At 37.8% G+C, this 15155-nt stretch overlaps 1 pseudogene; it reads right to left on the bottom strand.

Annotated features, from left to right (window-relative positions):
• Positions 1-3684: 3684 nt before the first annotated feature.
• LOC148567755 (uncharacterized) lies at positions 3685-4284 on the bottom strand (annotated as a pseudogene).
• Between the last annotated feature and the right edge of the window lie 10871 nt (positions 4285-15155).

Genomic DNA, 15155 nt, shown 5'->3' with positions numbered 1-15155 from the left:
CTTGAATTAATGAGATAAAGAAATCCAATTTTCAATCAACAATGAGTTTGATAAATCAAGTGTCTCCAATGACTCAACCAAAACCAAAAGGGAAAAATCCAAATTATTTATATAATAAAAAGGAGCAATCATAAGTCTGAAATACCTCAAGATATATTAAATAGAAAATCAATCTAAACATAGAGAGTCATAAACAAAATTGAGAAAAGAAATAAAAAGAACATTGAACCTGGGAAGAAGTTGAAATAATAAAGTTGAAATAATAATACATCCTAATTCCTTTAAGAGGAATCCTAATCCTAAATCCTAAGAGAGATGAGAGAACCTCTCTCTCTAAAAACTACATCTACTCCTAAAATTGTGAATTATGAGAGCCTTTCTATGAATGGATGCAGTCCCCTACTTTATAGCCTCTAATCTGTGTTTTCTGGGCCGCAAACTGGGTCAGAAACAGTCCAGAATTCGCTGGTTTCGAATTTTGCCACGCTGGATTTCCGTCACTGCAACGCGGCCGAATGGATCACGCGGTCGCATCGCCTAGCGTCAGGGGAACTATAGCATATTATATATCAAATTGAAGCCCCGGACGTTAGCTTTCCAACGCAACTGGAACCGCGTCGTTTGGACCACTTTTGCATGCTTTCTTCCCATCCTCCAAGCCATTCCTGCCTTATAATATCTGAAAACACTTAACACACATATCAAGGCATCTAATGGTAATAAGAGAGGATTAATAATAAGCAAATATAAGATCAAGGAAGCATGTTTTCAATCAAAGCATATAATTAGGAAGGCAAATGTAAAACCATACAAATAATATGAATAAGTGGGTAAAGAGTTGATGAAATCCACTCAATTGAGCACAAGATAAACCATGAAATAGTGGTTTATCACCCACTTCACACTTTCTCTCTGCAAACAAAGCTAAGCCCAATGAAGAAGAGAACTGCTTCAAACTCAAGATCCAAAGGCCCATACCCAAGACTTGAATAATCAACTAGAAGAACAGAAGAGTAGTATATATAGGAGTAGCTTTGAATTATTTTGGGAGTTGGAAATTATAGGGAGCCTCTTGGCATAGAACTACTCTCTGTATTTTACTTTCTCTGTACTTCTAGTTTCATGATGTATTCTCCATCTTTGTTTTCATTTTCCAGAGCTATGAACAACTAAACCCCTTTCATTGGGTTAGGGAGCTCTGTTGTAATTTGATGGATCAATACTAGTTTTCATTATTCTTCTTCTATCTTTTCTCTTGATTTTACTTGAAAGCTTTCGATCTTCATCTAATTGGGTAGTTATCTTGGAAAAGAAGCTATTCAAACTTGGATCTCTTCTGAACCTTGAAAGAAGAATGAAGAGATCATGCTAGAAATGCTTTCTCATGTTGGACCAAATTGGGTTTGGATGGATATGTGACTATAATCCTCTCAACACTTGATTTGGGAAATGCATGTGGTATAATCAGTGACCATACTTCATCTCTTCTCATGAGCAATTGACCAAGGAATTGGCTATTGATCAAGATTTGAGAGATTGGATTACAAAAAATTGTAATTCGATCACTTAAGATTGCCAAAGAGATCAATGAGTGCATTGATTGAGGAAGAGATGAAAATGAAATTGATTCGGAGAATGCAACATCTCCTGAGCCCAATGAACTCCCCATTTCTGATCTTACCCGTTCTCTTTAATTTCTGTTATTTACTTTTATGAGCAATTCCCCCATTCCCATTTACAATTCTGCAATTTACTTTCAGTCATTTACTTTCAGTTCTTTAATTCTAGCATTTACTTTTTCTGTCATTTACCTTCCCGCCATTTTATTTTCTGCAATTCTCAACTCAAATTCTGGATTCGCTCAACTAGAACATTCCTCTAATTAAAGTTGCTTGATCAATCAATCCCTGTGGGATTCGACCTCACTCTATTGTGAGTTTTTACTTGACGACAAATTTGGTACACTTGCCGAAGGAAATTTGTTATGAGACAAGTTTTCCGTGCATCACTTTGCCCAATATTTGATGGCCCAAACCGGCGTTCCAAGTCAGCATAGAAATTCTGGCGTCAAAATGCCAGAACTGGCATAAAAGCTGGAGTTAAACGCCCAAACTGGCACAAAAGCTGGCGTTTAACTCCAAGAAAAGTCTCTACACATGGAAGCTTCAATGCTCAGCCCAAGCATACACCAAGTGGGCCCGGAAGAAGATTTCTGCATTAATTACCTATTTCTGTAACCCTAGGCTACTAGTTTTCTATAAATAGGACCTTTTGCTATGATGCTTTACATAGACTTTCATACACTTTGATAGACCTTTTCACGTTTGGGGGCTGGCCTCACGGCCATGCCTAAACCCTTTTATTCTTATGTATTTTCAACGGTGGAGTTTCTACACACCATAGATTAAGGTGTGGAGCTCTGCTGTTCTTCATGAATTAATGCAATTACTACTATTTTCTATTCAATTCACGCCTACTTCTTCTCTAAGATATCCATTCATTCTTCAACTTGATGAATGTGATGATCTGTAACACTCATCATCATTCTCACCTATGAATATGTTCCTGACAACCACCTCTGTTCTACTAGCAATGGCTTGAATGCGTATCTCTTGGGCTTCTAATCTAAGATTGGAACCTTCGTGGTATAGGCTAGAATCAATTGGCGGCCATTCCTGAGATCCAGAAAGTCTAAACCTTGTCTGTGGTATTCCGAGTAGGATCCGGGAAGGGATGACTGTGACGAGCATCAAACTCGCGAGTGTTGGGCATGTGACAGACGCAAAAGGATCAATGGATCCTATTCCAACATGATCGAGAACCGACAGATGATTAGCCGTGTGGTGACAGCGCATTTGGAACATTTTCACTGAGAGGACGGGAAGTAGCCATTGACAATGGTGATGCCCAACATAAAGCTTGCCATGGAAGGGAGTATGAATAATTGGATGAAGGCAATAGGAAAGCAGAGGTTCAAGAGGAACAAAGCATCTTCATACGCTTATCTGAAATTCTTACCAATGAATTACATAAGTATCTCTATCTCTATCTTTATTTTATGTTTTATCCATCTTTTAATTATCAAATCTCCATAAGCATTTGAATCTTCCTGACTGAGATTTACAAGATGACCATAGATTGCTTCAAGCCGACAGTCTCCGTGGGATCGACCCTTACTCACGTAATGTAACAACCCAACTCCCAGTATGCCATGGTCATACAAGAAGCTAAGTGTTACTAACTTATCCTTCCTAATTATTATTTATTATTTAATATAGGAGCCTGTTCCTTATTAGAGAGATGCCAGTTTTACGAGTAACTTTTTTTTTTGTTGCGGATGTTCAGGTAAAATAAACAAGCATACATTGAGAGTAATAGAAAAGCGGCATAAAGAAACATAGAAATACAGCTGATAATATACATCATGTACACTATAACAAAACATGTAGCGTTTACACAAGATCAAGTCAGTTTACATCCTCGTCATCCTACGTAGCTAATATTTACACGACACTCCCAGGGCCTGGCCCATACAAAAAGCCACTAAGCTGGCGCCCAGGCTAGCCTAACCACTATATAGCTCCTAGCTCTCGGGTGTACTAACACAAGTGAGAGACTAACTATCAGATAATGTCAGACTAGAGTGTCATCAAAAGAATGCCCCTTTCCGCAGTCAAACTATATCTACACGTGGCCGTTCGGAGATTCATTGTGAGGCTCATCCATCTCCTCATCCTGCTCTATCTCTATCTCAGGATCCTCCTCCTCCTCATCGTCTGCAGCTACAGCTATACCCTCAGATCCACCAGAAGCACTACAGTCACTATGTACAAAACCATTCGCGAGCACAAGTCCGTTCACGTATATAGAGGCTACCCCACTGTCCGGTAGTGCCAGCTCATCAGGCTGTGGAAAGTCGGGGATCGGCTCAGGGGGAAAATCCCACTCTGGTGGTATCACAGGTACATAGTCTTCAGCTAACTCAGGCTCATCAGGAATGATAGGCTCAGGTACCGCCTCATTCAAAGGTTGAGCTGGTATAGGGTGCTCAGGATCATCAGGAAAAGGATGTCCAGGTGCATCAGGATGTACCCAGGATAAGGGAAAGTCGTAAGGAGCATCAGGGTTAAAATGCGGGCTAGACAGAGGATGTTGAAAAGCTCAATTAGGTAACGCATATCGTCTAATGCAAGGCTCCAATCCCATGATGAAGTAATTGTGATGTATCGGATCCTCGTAGACGTAAGGGTCCTCGAACTCATAGAAGATCACGCCCGTCTCCATCTGAGGGGGAGGAAGGGAGAGAAGGGGTAAGAACTGGGGAGTTCTTAGTAGGGTCGGGGTTGTTAGTTACGTTCATTTATTCGTTTCCGATTAGCAGATGGATAATAGAATACAGTAATGTAGTAAACAAAAGTTAAAAAAATGGATAGAAAAAAACAAAGAACAGAACACAAGCAGAAGAATACAAGAAGATAAAGCATAGACATAGCACTCAAACAAACAAACAAAAAGAAATAGATCACACACAAGAAAGAATGCAACAGAGAATGATGCGCAGACAAGAATGATGCATGTCTAGCCCTAGCGCAGGCCATGAGCTCATGTGTCGGTTAGCACCTGCATTCCCGACATTTATCCAGTCACGAGTTCACGATTTTCCGGATACGATTTTTCGTTCAAATAAATGCGCATACAATCATTAGCAGCTCTATTGAGGCAGCCTCTGCTTTCTACTCGCAGGAAATATATACACTTGGGAATGGAAAATTACTCTTGGGTTGCCTCAGGGCAACAGATAAATAAACAAACATCTCTTGGGTTGCATTAAGCAACAAATATATATATATATATATATATATATATATATATATATATATATATATATATATATATATATATATATATATATATATCTTGGGTTGCATTAGGCAACAAATATATATATATAATATATACTATCTCTTGGGTTGCCTCAAGCAACAAATAACTTTTCAATAAGCCTTCTGCTCTTAGTCTCTTTACCCTGTTCTGATTTCTCTGTCTAACTTGTGTATTTAAAGCTTATGTAAATTTCGGTATGATTAGTTAGCCTGCCCCAAGTATAGGTTCATTAAGTCTATACTGAAACAGTTTAACTTTTCATATAATGCCTAACCCTATTCGCAATTCAAGGACTAACTAAGTTGCCCTAGTTCGTTCACTAGTCTCTGTCTGTTTTTCTGTCGTTAAAACTTTACAGACTTTTTCTTCGATTTTTATCTTTTCTTCAACTTTTTATCTTTTATTTATCTTTGCCTCACTAATATGTTTTTACCACTCCCTAAGTGTTTTATGAAGGTAATTATGAGATTCTGCGCTTAAAGTTGTCTTTCTAAAGCTTTTACAGAAAACTGTCTTTTTCGCATTATTTTATTATTTTTATTAAAATATTATCTTTAATTAAATATTATTATTTAATATTTTATTATTTTTTATTATTTTATCATTAAATTTTCAAAAATAAACTTACTTTTACTTTTAACCTTTAAAATTTACTTTTTACCACCCGTAACTTTTAATATTTCTACTTTTACCACCCTAACTTTCAGAAATTACCAAACAACCCCTTAAACACCAAAAATTTTACTTCCTTGCCCTTTTTAAGATCTAAGGCCTGTTCTTCATTGTTCTTCATCACACTCAACGTGTTCTTCATGTTCTTCATAAATTCTTCAGATTCTTTCTCTGTTTTTACCCGTTTTTCAGTCTTTTCAGCAACCGATTTTTACCATATTCAAAATAAAATTGCAGCCACTAAAACCCCATATTTTCTACATGATTTTAACATAAATTGAACCTCAATTTATGCTTAGGGTTTCGTTTTTCCAGCTGCCCAAGAACATGAACTTTAAAGCTTGAATTTCATCAAATTTCATCAAAATTTCACCAAATTTTCACCAAGAATCAATCATATATGCAACCAATTTTTAGCACAGACAATTAATAAAACATTCACACAACTCAAGCACAAATAATCAAGATTAATTTCGTGACACCCTACCTGGTCTTGCTGCTCCTAATTCAATCAAACTTTCAGGTGGTCCTTAAGCACTTTTTCCTCCTAAATCACATCAAGAAAACACATATTTAGACATGTTTCCTTGAAACCGAATCAAAAGAGAGATGGTGCAGCCAACTCACCTTGATCCCAGCCTTGATAAGTCATATGATCATGTAGAGAAAGAAGAGAGAATCATTTTGGTCGGATTGGAATTTTGATTTGAGTTTTAGTTCAGCAGAAATCAAGCTTTGAAGATTTGGAACTAAGAACTTTTCTCTCTTTTTCTCTCTACCTATTTTCGGCCACAAAGTGAAAATGAGCCAGACTTGGGGGTTTTGGGGGTGTAGGGTGAGTTGTGATTGGTTGGCTTGGAGGTGGATTAAAATAATATTAAAATATCTCAGGTGTATAACTACTAAAACTAGATGTATCGGAACACTTGCAAAAACATTTCTAAAAATTATTTTCTGAGCTACTAGCATAAATGACACTAGTAACATATTTATTATGAGAATAAAACATGAATAATGAGGCCTTAGCATTGCTAAAGTCATCAAAGAATGCTAGTGCTAAGCTGCACCAGTAAATTGTGAACCCGGGTAAACCGGTTTTCTGTTTTTAACTAAAACTGATCAGGTAACCTTATAATATCATTCAAGAGGCTTCTAATACTCATATAATGATAATATCATCCTATTATCTCTTTTCTCTCATAAATCGGGCCCGGTTTGTCAAACTGAGACTATTTACGAAAAACCGAATCAAAACTCCTAACCGATACGGTTCAAAAACTAGGTTCTTCGCGACCGCGTTATCGAGCTTATCTCGGAAAAGGTTCTAACTTAAAGATGACATAATGACAATGAGGATTGAGATTCTTGATGATATATCAAAGGTTTTCCCCTTACTGATCTTCTGGAGAAATTCGTACTTTCAGAAAAGATCTCGCGTACTCGAAAATCGGGGTTGTTACACGTAAGGTTTATTACTTGGACGACCCAGTGCACTTGCTGGTTAGTTGTGCGGAGTTTTGATAAAGAGTTGAGATTAAAATTGTGCGTACCAAGTTGTTGGCACCATTGATGATCACAATTTCGTGCACCAGAGCTCTGCTGTGTCTCGATGAATTAATGTAATTACTTCTGTTTTCTATTCAACACGCTTGTCTCTGTTCTAAGATATTCACTCGCACTTAACCATGATGAATATGATGATCCGTGACACTCATCACCATTCTCAACCCATGAACGCGTGCCTGACAACCACTTCCGTTCTACCTTAGATTGAGTGTGTATCTCTTAGATTCCTGGTTCACGCATTTGATTGCATCTCCTGATAACAGAGCATTCGAATTTGTGAGATCAGAGTCTTCGTGGTATAGGCTAGAATTATTGGCGGCCATTCCTGAGATCCAAAAAGTCTAAACCTTGTCTGTGGTATTCCGAGTAGGATCTGAAATGGGATGACTGTGACGAGCTTCAAACTCACGAGTGCTGGGCATAGTGACAGACATAAAAGGATCAATGGATCCTATTCCGACATGAGTTAGAACCGACAGATGATTAGCCGTGCAGTGACAGTGCATTTGGACCATTTTAATTGAGAGGACGGACGGTAGCCATTGACAACGGTGATCCACCAACATACAGCTTGCCATGGAAGGAGTCTTGCGTGCGTGAAGAAGAAGACAGTAGGAAAGCGGAGATTCAGAAGACAGAGCATCTCCAAAACCTCAATCTGTTCTCCATTATTGCATAACAAGTATTATTTAATTTATGCTATTTACTCCTCATAAACCCAATCACTTTTATTACTAATTTCCTGACTAAGAATTACAAAATAACCATAGCTTGCTTCAATCCAACAATCTCTGTGGGATCGACCCTTACTCACGTAAGGTATTACTTGGACGACCCAGTGCACTTGCTGGTTAGTGGTACGAGTTATGAAAAGTGTGATTCACAATTCGTGCACCAGGCATCCTGTCTAGTTTGGAAAAACCGGAACCCACACAAAGGGCATGGACAATGTACCATCCCATCAGATAATGCATTGACAAATAAGAAGTCAAGGAATCTATTCGGACCATTCCTATATTCTACCCTACCTCGTGGCTTTGAAATCTAGCTCTTATCAATGTCTCAATAAATGAAACAGCACAAACAAATAAATAATTAGTAAAAAAATACATAATACTAAAAAATGGGGTGTGTGTCATGAGAACCAATAATAGTTTATCACAATTATGAGATGGGAGAGTACCATACGTAATAAACTCGACAATATATTATAAGCAATACCACGTAGAGAGCGATGAAAGAACTCAAAACGGAGACGGAAAAAAAGTTACTTGCATCCCATATAACATGTAGCACACGAAATAATCCCAGCCTCCAGTAACTTGGTGACCTCTTTCTACACCACCTCCTTCATGGCTGGATTTAGCCACCTCTGTGGTTGAACCACTGGCTTAGCATCGTCCTCCAATAGGATCTTGTGCATGCATCTTGCTGGGCTGATGCCCTTAAGATCACTTATGGACCACCCAAGAGCTGCCTTGTGTGTCCTTAGCACTTGAAGTAGTGCTTCCTCTTCCAGTGGATTTAAAGCAAAGCTTATGATCACCAGAAAAGTGTTACCTTCTCCCATAAATGCATATTTCAGGGATGGTGGTAGTGGTTTGAGCTCGGGTTTAGGAGGTTTCTCCTCTTCCTGATGAAGTTTCAGAGGCTCTTTCAATTCCTCTGAATCCACCAGATCAGGCTGAACATCTTTAAAGATGTCTTCCAACTCTGATTCGAGACTCTCGGCCATGTTGATCTCCTCTACCAGAGAGTCAATAAGATCAACTTTCATGCAGTCTTTTGGTGTGTCTGGATGCTGCATGGCTTTGACAGCATTCAACTTGAACTCATCCTCATTGACTCTCAGGGTTACTTCCCCCTTTTGGACATCAATGAGAGTTCGTCCAGTTGCTAGGAAAGGTCTTCCTAGAATGAGAGTAGCACTCTTGTGCTCCTCCATTTCCAGCACTACAAAGTCAGTGGGAAAGGCGAATGGCCCAACCCTGACAATCATGTCTTCAATCACGCCTGATGGGTATTTAATGGAGCCATCAGCAAGTTGGAGACATATCCGGGTTGGTTTGACTTCTTCGGTTAAACCAAGCTTTCTGATAGTAGATGCAGGTATTAGGTTGATACTTGCTCCAAGATCACATAAAGCTGTCTTGGTGCAATTACCCTCTAATATGCATGGTATCATAAAGCTCCCGGGATCTTTAAGCTTTTCTGAGAAGCTTTTCAGAATGAATGCACTGCATTCTTCAGTGAAGAGAAATCTTTCAGTTTCTCTCCAATCCTTCTTATGACTCAAGATCTCTTTTATGAACTTGGCATAAGAGGGTATTTGCTCAAGTGCCTCTGTAAACGGAATCTTTATTTCAAGAGTCCTGAGATAGTCTGCGAAGCGGGCAAATTGCTTATCCTGCTCCTCTGCGGAGTTTTTGAGGATAAGGCATCTTGGCTTTATATTCCTCAACCTTAGTTGCTGTAGGTTTATTTCCTACAGAGGTGGTTGGAGAAGCCTTTTTAGAGGGGTTACTATCAGCACTTGTGTGTGTCTGATCCCTCACTGGCATTTAAACGTCAGAACTGAGCTTCCATTGGGCATTTGACGTCAGCTCTTTGCCTGTTTCTAGCATTTGAATGCCAGAACTGCACGTGGGTTGGGCGTTTAATGCCAGCTTTGCATCCTTTTCTGGCGTTTGAACACCAGAGTTATTCCTCTCTGGGATCTTACTATCCTCAGAGGGATTTTGGATGATATTTTGCTCATCCTCTATCAGTTGTTCTTTCCTTGGCTTTCTGTTGCTCTGAAGTGAGTTATTTAATGTTTTCCCACTTCTTAATTAAACTGCCTGGCACTCTTCTGTTATCTACTTTGATATCTGCTATTTTGTCTGATTCAATTGTGCTCCCATATTTTTATTAGCATTTTTAGTGTCTTGTAGCATCTCCTTGAATTTTGCTAGCTGTTTTGTTAGAAAACACAATTGTTGATTGAGTTCAGCAACTTGTTCTGGAGGACCAGGTTCAGTAGATACTGCTTTGGCTTCTTCCTTTATGGAAGACCCACTACTTATGTACAGATGCTGATTTCTAGCAACTATATCAATAAGCTCTTGAGCCTCTTCAATAGTTTTTCTCATGTGTATAGATCCACCAGCTGAGTGGTCTAGAGATACCTGAGCTTTTTCTATAAGCCCATAGTAGAAGATGTCTGATTGCACCCACTCTGAAAACATTTCAGAGGGGCATTTCCTTATCATCCCTCTGTACCTCTCCCAGGCATTATAAAGGGATTCATCATCCTCTTGTTTAAAGCCTTGGATGTCCAGCCTTAGCTGTGTCATCCTTTTTGGAGGGAAATATTGATTCAGGAATTTGTCTGATAACTGTTTCCATGTTCTTATGCTTGCTATGGGTTGGTTATTTAACCACCTTTTAGCTTGATCTTTTACAGCAAACAGAAACAGTAACAGCCTGTATATATCCTGATCTACCTCCATGTCACGTACTGTGTCAGCAATTTACAAGAATTGTGTCAGAAACTCAATAGGTTCTTCCTGTGGAAGACCAGAATACTGGTAGTTTTGCTGCACCATGACAATGAGCTGAGAATTTAGCTCAAAACTGTCTGCTTTGATGGGAGGTATACAGATACTACTCCCATATGCAGCAGTAATGGGATTAGCATATGACCCCATAGTCCTTCTGGACTGTTCATTTCCACTTAGGTCCATGATGGATAAAATGGAATTGATATGGATTGCAAAGAAAATATATTTTTGTTTTTATTTTATTTAAGTAGAACAAACCAAATTATTAAGTTAAATAAAAATAATAAGATAAAATAAAATAAAATAATTAGAAATTAAAATGTAAATTTCGAAAACCAAGAGAAAAATAAATTTGAAAATGAAAATAATTGCTTAATTTAGAAGATTTGAAAAACTTTGGATATGATTTTTGAAAAAGATTTTGAATTTTGAAAAGATTTGATTTTTAAAATAAAAATCTGAATTTTTAAAAGTAATTTTCGAAAATTCAATTTAAAATAAAGAGAAAAGATATTTTTGAATTTAACGAGGAAAGAGAAAAACAATAAAATGACACAAGACTTAAAATTTTTAGATCTAATGCTCTTTGTTTTTCGAAAGTTTTGGAGGGAAAAAACCAAGGAACACCAAACTTAAAAATTTTAAGATCAAAATACAAAGAAGGCTCAAGAACACCTTGAAGACTCACAAGAACATAAACAGAACACCAAACTTAAAACTTTTAGAAAACTAAAAATAAGTTTTCGAAAATAAATAAAATAAAAAAAATAACAAGAGAACACCAAACTTAAAAGTTTGACACAAGATTTAATCAAAAAAAATTATTTTTGAAAAAGTTTTAAAAATGAAGATACCCAATTACCAAGAACATAAGCACAACGCTCTAGCCAACTGAGCTATAAATTTAACGTGTTTTAAAAAAGGTATTTAATGTATATAAATTTTTTTTTTTTAATCTCTTTTTTTGAATGCTGATAATTTGAAAATGCACAAGAAAAACAAGAAAATACACAGAACAGGAAAAACTAAAGATCAAACAAGAAAAATAGCAAGAACAATTTGAAGATAAAGAAAGCAATGAACACAATTTCAAAAATTTAAAAGAAAATAAAAACATGCAATTGACACCAAACTTAAAATATGAAACTAAACTCAAACAGAAAAACTCAATTATTAGTTTATAAAAATTTTCGAAAAATTTAAAAAGAGAAAATAAGGATTAAAAAAAAATTTCAACCAAAAACAATAATAGAAGACGCAATTTTAGTGACTCTAAACTAAACAGATAAATTTTTCCTAATCTAAGCAACAAAATAAACCGTCAGTTGTCCAAACTCGAACAATCCCTGGCAACGGCGCCAAAAACTTGGTGCACGAATTGTGAATCACACTTTTCACAACTCGTACCACTAACCAGCAAGTGCACTGGGTCGTCCAAGTAATACCTTACGTGAGTAAGGGTCGATCCCACGGAGATTGTTGGCTTGAAGCAAGCTATAGTTATTTTGTAATTCTTAGTCAGGAAATTTGTAATAAAAGTGATTGGGTTTATGAGGAGTAAATAGCATAAATTAAATAATACTTGTTATGCAGTAATGGAGAACAGATTGAGGTTTTAGAGATGCTCTGTCTTCTGAATCTCCGCTTTCCTACTGTCTTCTTCTTCACGCACGCAAGACTCCTTCCATGGCAAGCTGTATGTTGGTGGATCACCGTTGTCAATGGCTACCATCCGTCCTCTCAGTTAAAATGGTCCAAATGCACTGTCAATGCACGGCTAATCATCTGTCGGTTCTAACTCATGTCGGAATAGGATCCATTGATCCTTTTATGTCTGTCACTATGCCCAGCACTCGTGAGTTTGAAGCTCGTCACAGTCATCCCATTTCAGATCCTACTCGGAATACCACAGACAAGGTTTAGACTTTCCGGATCTCAAGAATGGCCGCCAATAATTCTAGCTTATACCACGAAGACTCTGATCTCACGGATTCGAATGCTCTGTCGTCAGGAGATGCAATCAAATGCGTGAACCAGGAATATAAGAGATACACACTTAATCTAAGGTAGAATGGAAGTGGTTGTTGATGCACGGAAACTTGTCTCTCAATAATTTTCCTTCGGCAAGTATACCAAATTGTCGTCAAGTAAAACTCACAATAGAGTGAGGTCGAATCCCACAGGGATTGATTGGTCAAGCAACTTTAATTAGAGGAATGTTCTAGTTGAACTAAGCAGAATTTGATTTGAGATTTGCAGAAAATTAAATGGCAGGAAAGTAAATAGCAGGAAAGTAAATGCTGAAAATAAAGAGCTGAATGTAAATAGCGGAAAGTAAATTGCAGAATCTTAAATGGGAATGGGGAAGATGCTCATAAAAGTAGATTGCAGAATTTAAAGAGAATGGGTAAGATCAGAAATGGGGAATTCATTGGGCTTAGGAGATGTTGCATTCTCTGGATCAAGTTCATTTTCATCTCTTCCTCAATCAATGCATTCATTGATCTCCTTGGCAATTTTAAGTGATCGAATTCCAATTTCTTGGTAATTCAATCTCTCAAATCTTGATCAATAGCCAATTCCTTGGTCAATTACTCATGAGAAGAGATGAAGTATGGTCACTGATTATACTACATGTATTTCTAAATCAAAGTGTTGGTAGGATTATATGTCACTATATCCATCCAAACCCCAATTTGGTCCAACATGAGAAAGCATTTCTAGTATGGTCTCTTCATTCCTCTTCCAAAGTTCCGAAGAGATCCAAGTATGAATAGCTTCTTTTCTAAGATAACTACCCAATTGAATGAAGATTGAAAGCTTTCTAGTAAAATCAAGAGAAAAGAGAGAAGAAGAATAATGAAAACTAATATTGATCCATCAAATTACAACAGAGCTCCCTAACCCAATGAAAGGGGTTTAGTTGTTCATAGCTCTGGGAATGAAAAGCATAGATGGAGAGTACATTCTCAGAATTAAACTAAAAGTTGCAGAGAAAGTAAAATACAGAGAGTAGCTCTCTAATTTCCAACCCCCCTTTTTGATTCAAAACTATCCCTATATATACTACTCTTCTGATCTTCTAGTTGGTTCTTCAAATCTTGGATATGGGCCTTTGGATCTTGAGTTTGAAGCAGTTATCCTCTTCAGTGGGCTTAGCTTTACTTGCAGAGAGAAAGTGTGAAGTAGGAAGGAACTTTTAGCTTAGGACGTTAGTGGCTTTAACGTTAAGTGAAAGTGTGGGTTCGAGAACATTAGTGGCAGTCACCTTTTTCACTAACGTTCCTAACCCAAGGGTGATCCACGTTAACTTCAACGTTAGTGGCACCAACGTGACCACTAACGTTGCCTCTTGATCCTTCGCACACGTTATTGGGACTTACCTTTTCCAATAACGTTGAGAATCCTCCCTTCCCTACGTTAGAGTTCACGTTAGTGTGGCTAACGTGACCTTTAACGTAGGCTTGCCAAATCTTCGAAAACGTTAGTGACACTTACCTTTGTCACTAACGTTTCAAAATGCCCCTACTTCCCACGTTAGAGTTCACGTTAACTAAGTTAACGTGGCTTCTAACGTGGTGGTGATAGCCATCTCCAACGTTAGTGACAAAGGTGAGTGTCACTAACATTGACTCATCATTCTTTCATCCACGTTAGCTTCCACGTTAACTAAGTTAACGTGGGAGTTAACGTTGCTCATAGTGGCTCATTCCAATGTTAGTGACAAAGGTGAGTGTCACTAATGTTGGTGATTCTTGCTCCCTCCACGTTAGCTTCCACGTTAACTAAGTTAACGTGGCAACTAACGTGGCTCAAAGTGGCTTAGTCCAACGTTAGTGACAAAGGTGAGTGTCACTAACGTTGGCTATTCTTTTGCTTCCCCACGTTAGAGTCCATATTAACTGAGTTAACGTGGCTCTTAATGTGGCCAATATGAGCTTGGTCCAACGTTAGTGACAAAGGTGAGTGTCACTAACGTTGGCTTCATTTTCTTCTTCCACGTTAGAGTTCACATTAACTTAGTTAACGTGACTCTTGACGTGGGCTATGATGGCTTCGAGGACGTTATTGGCGATTACTTTTCTCATTAACGTTGCAAGCTAGCTCCCTTTCCACGTTAGTGATCACGTTAGTCAGACTAACGTGACTGTTAACGTGGTTCTTCCTTGCTTCCTTTGTCCGGAAATCAAGCAGTAGAGTGCATCAAAGTTCTAATCCAAGTCATGAGACATGCATCATCCAATTTGTCATTTAATTCATGCATAATTCTTATGAAATCATGTAAAGTGCACAATGTTTGCTTGAATCAAGATGTAAGTGAAATTCTACCCAAAACTTGCTTATTTCCTAAGAAAATGCATGAAACTACCCTAAAACAGTAAAGAAAAGGTCAGTGAAACTGGCCAAAATGCCCTGGCATCACAACACCAAACTTAAAGCTTGCTTGTCCCTAAGCAAGTACTGGAACAAGAGAATGATGAATAAAATGAC

Source organism: Arachis ipaensis, chromosome B4 (genome assembly GCF_059453495.1).
Source record: "Arachis ipaensis isolate K30076 ecotype BB chromosome B4, ASM5945349v1, whole genome shotgun sequence".
NCBI classification, from domain to species: Eukaryota; Viridiplantae; Streptophyta; class Magnoliopsida; order Fabales; family Fabaceae; genus Arachis; species Arachis ipaensis.
This window is presented reverse-complemented; position numbering and strand designations above follow the sequence as displayed.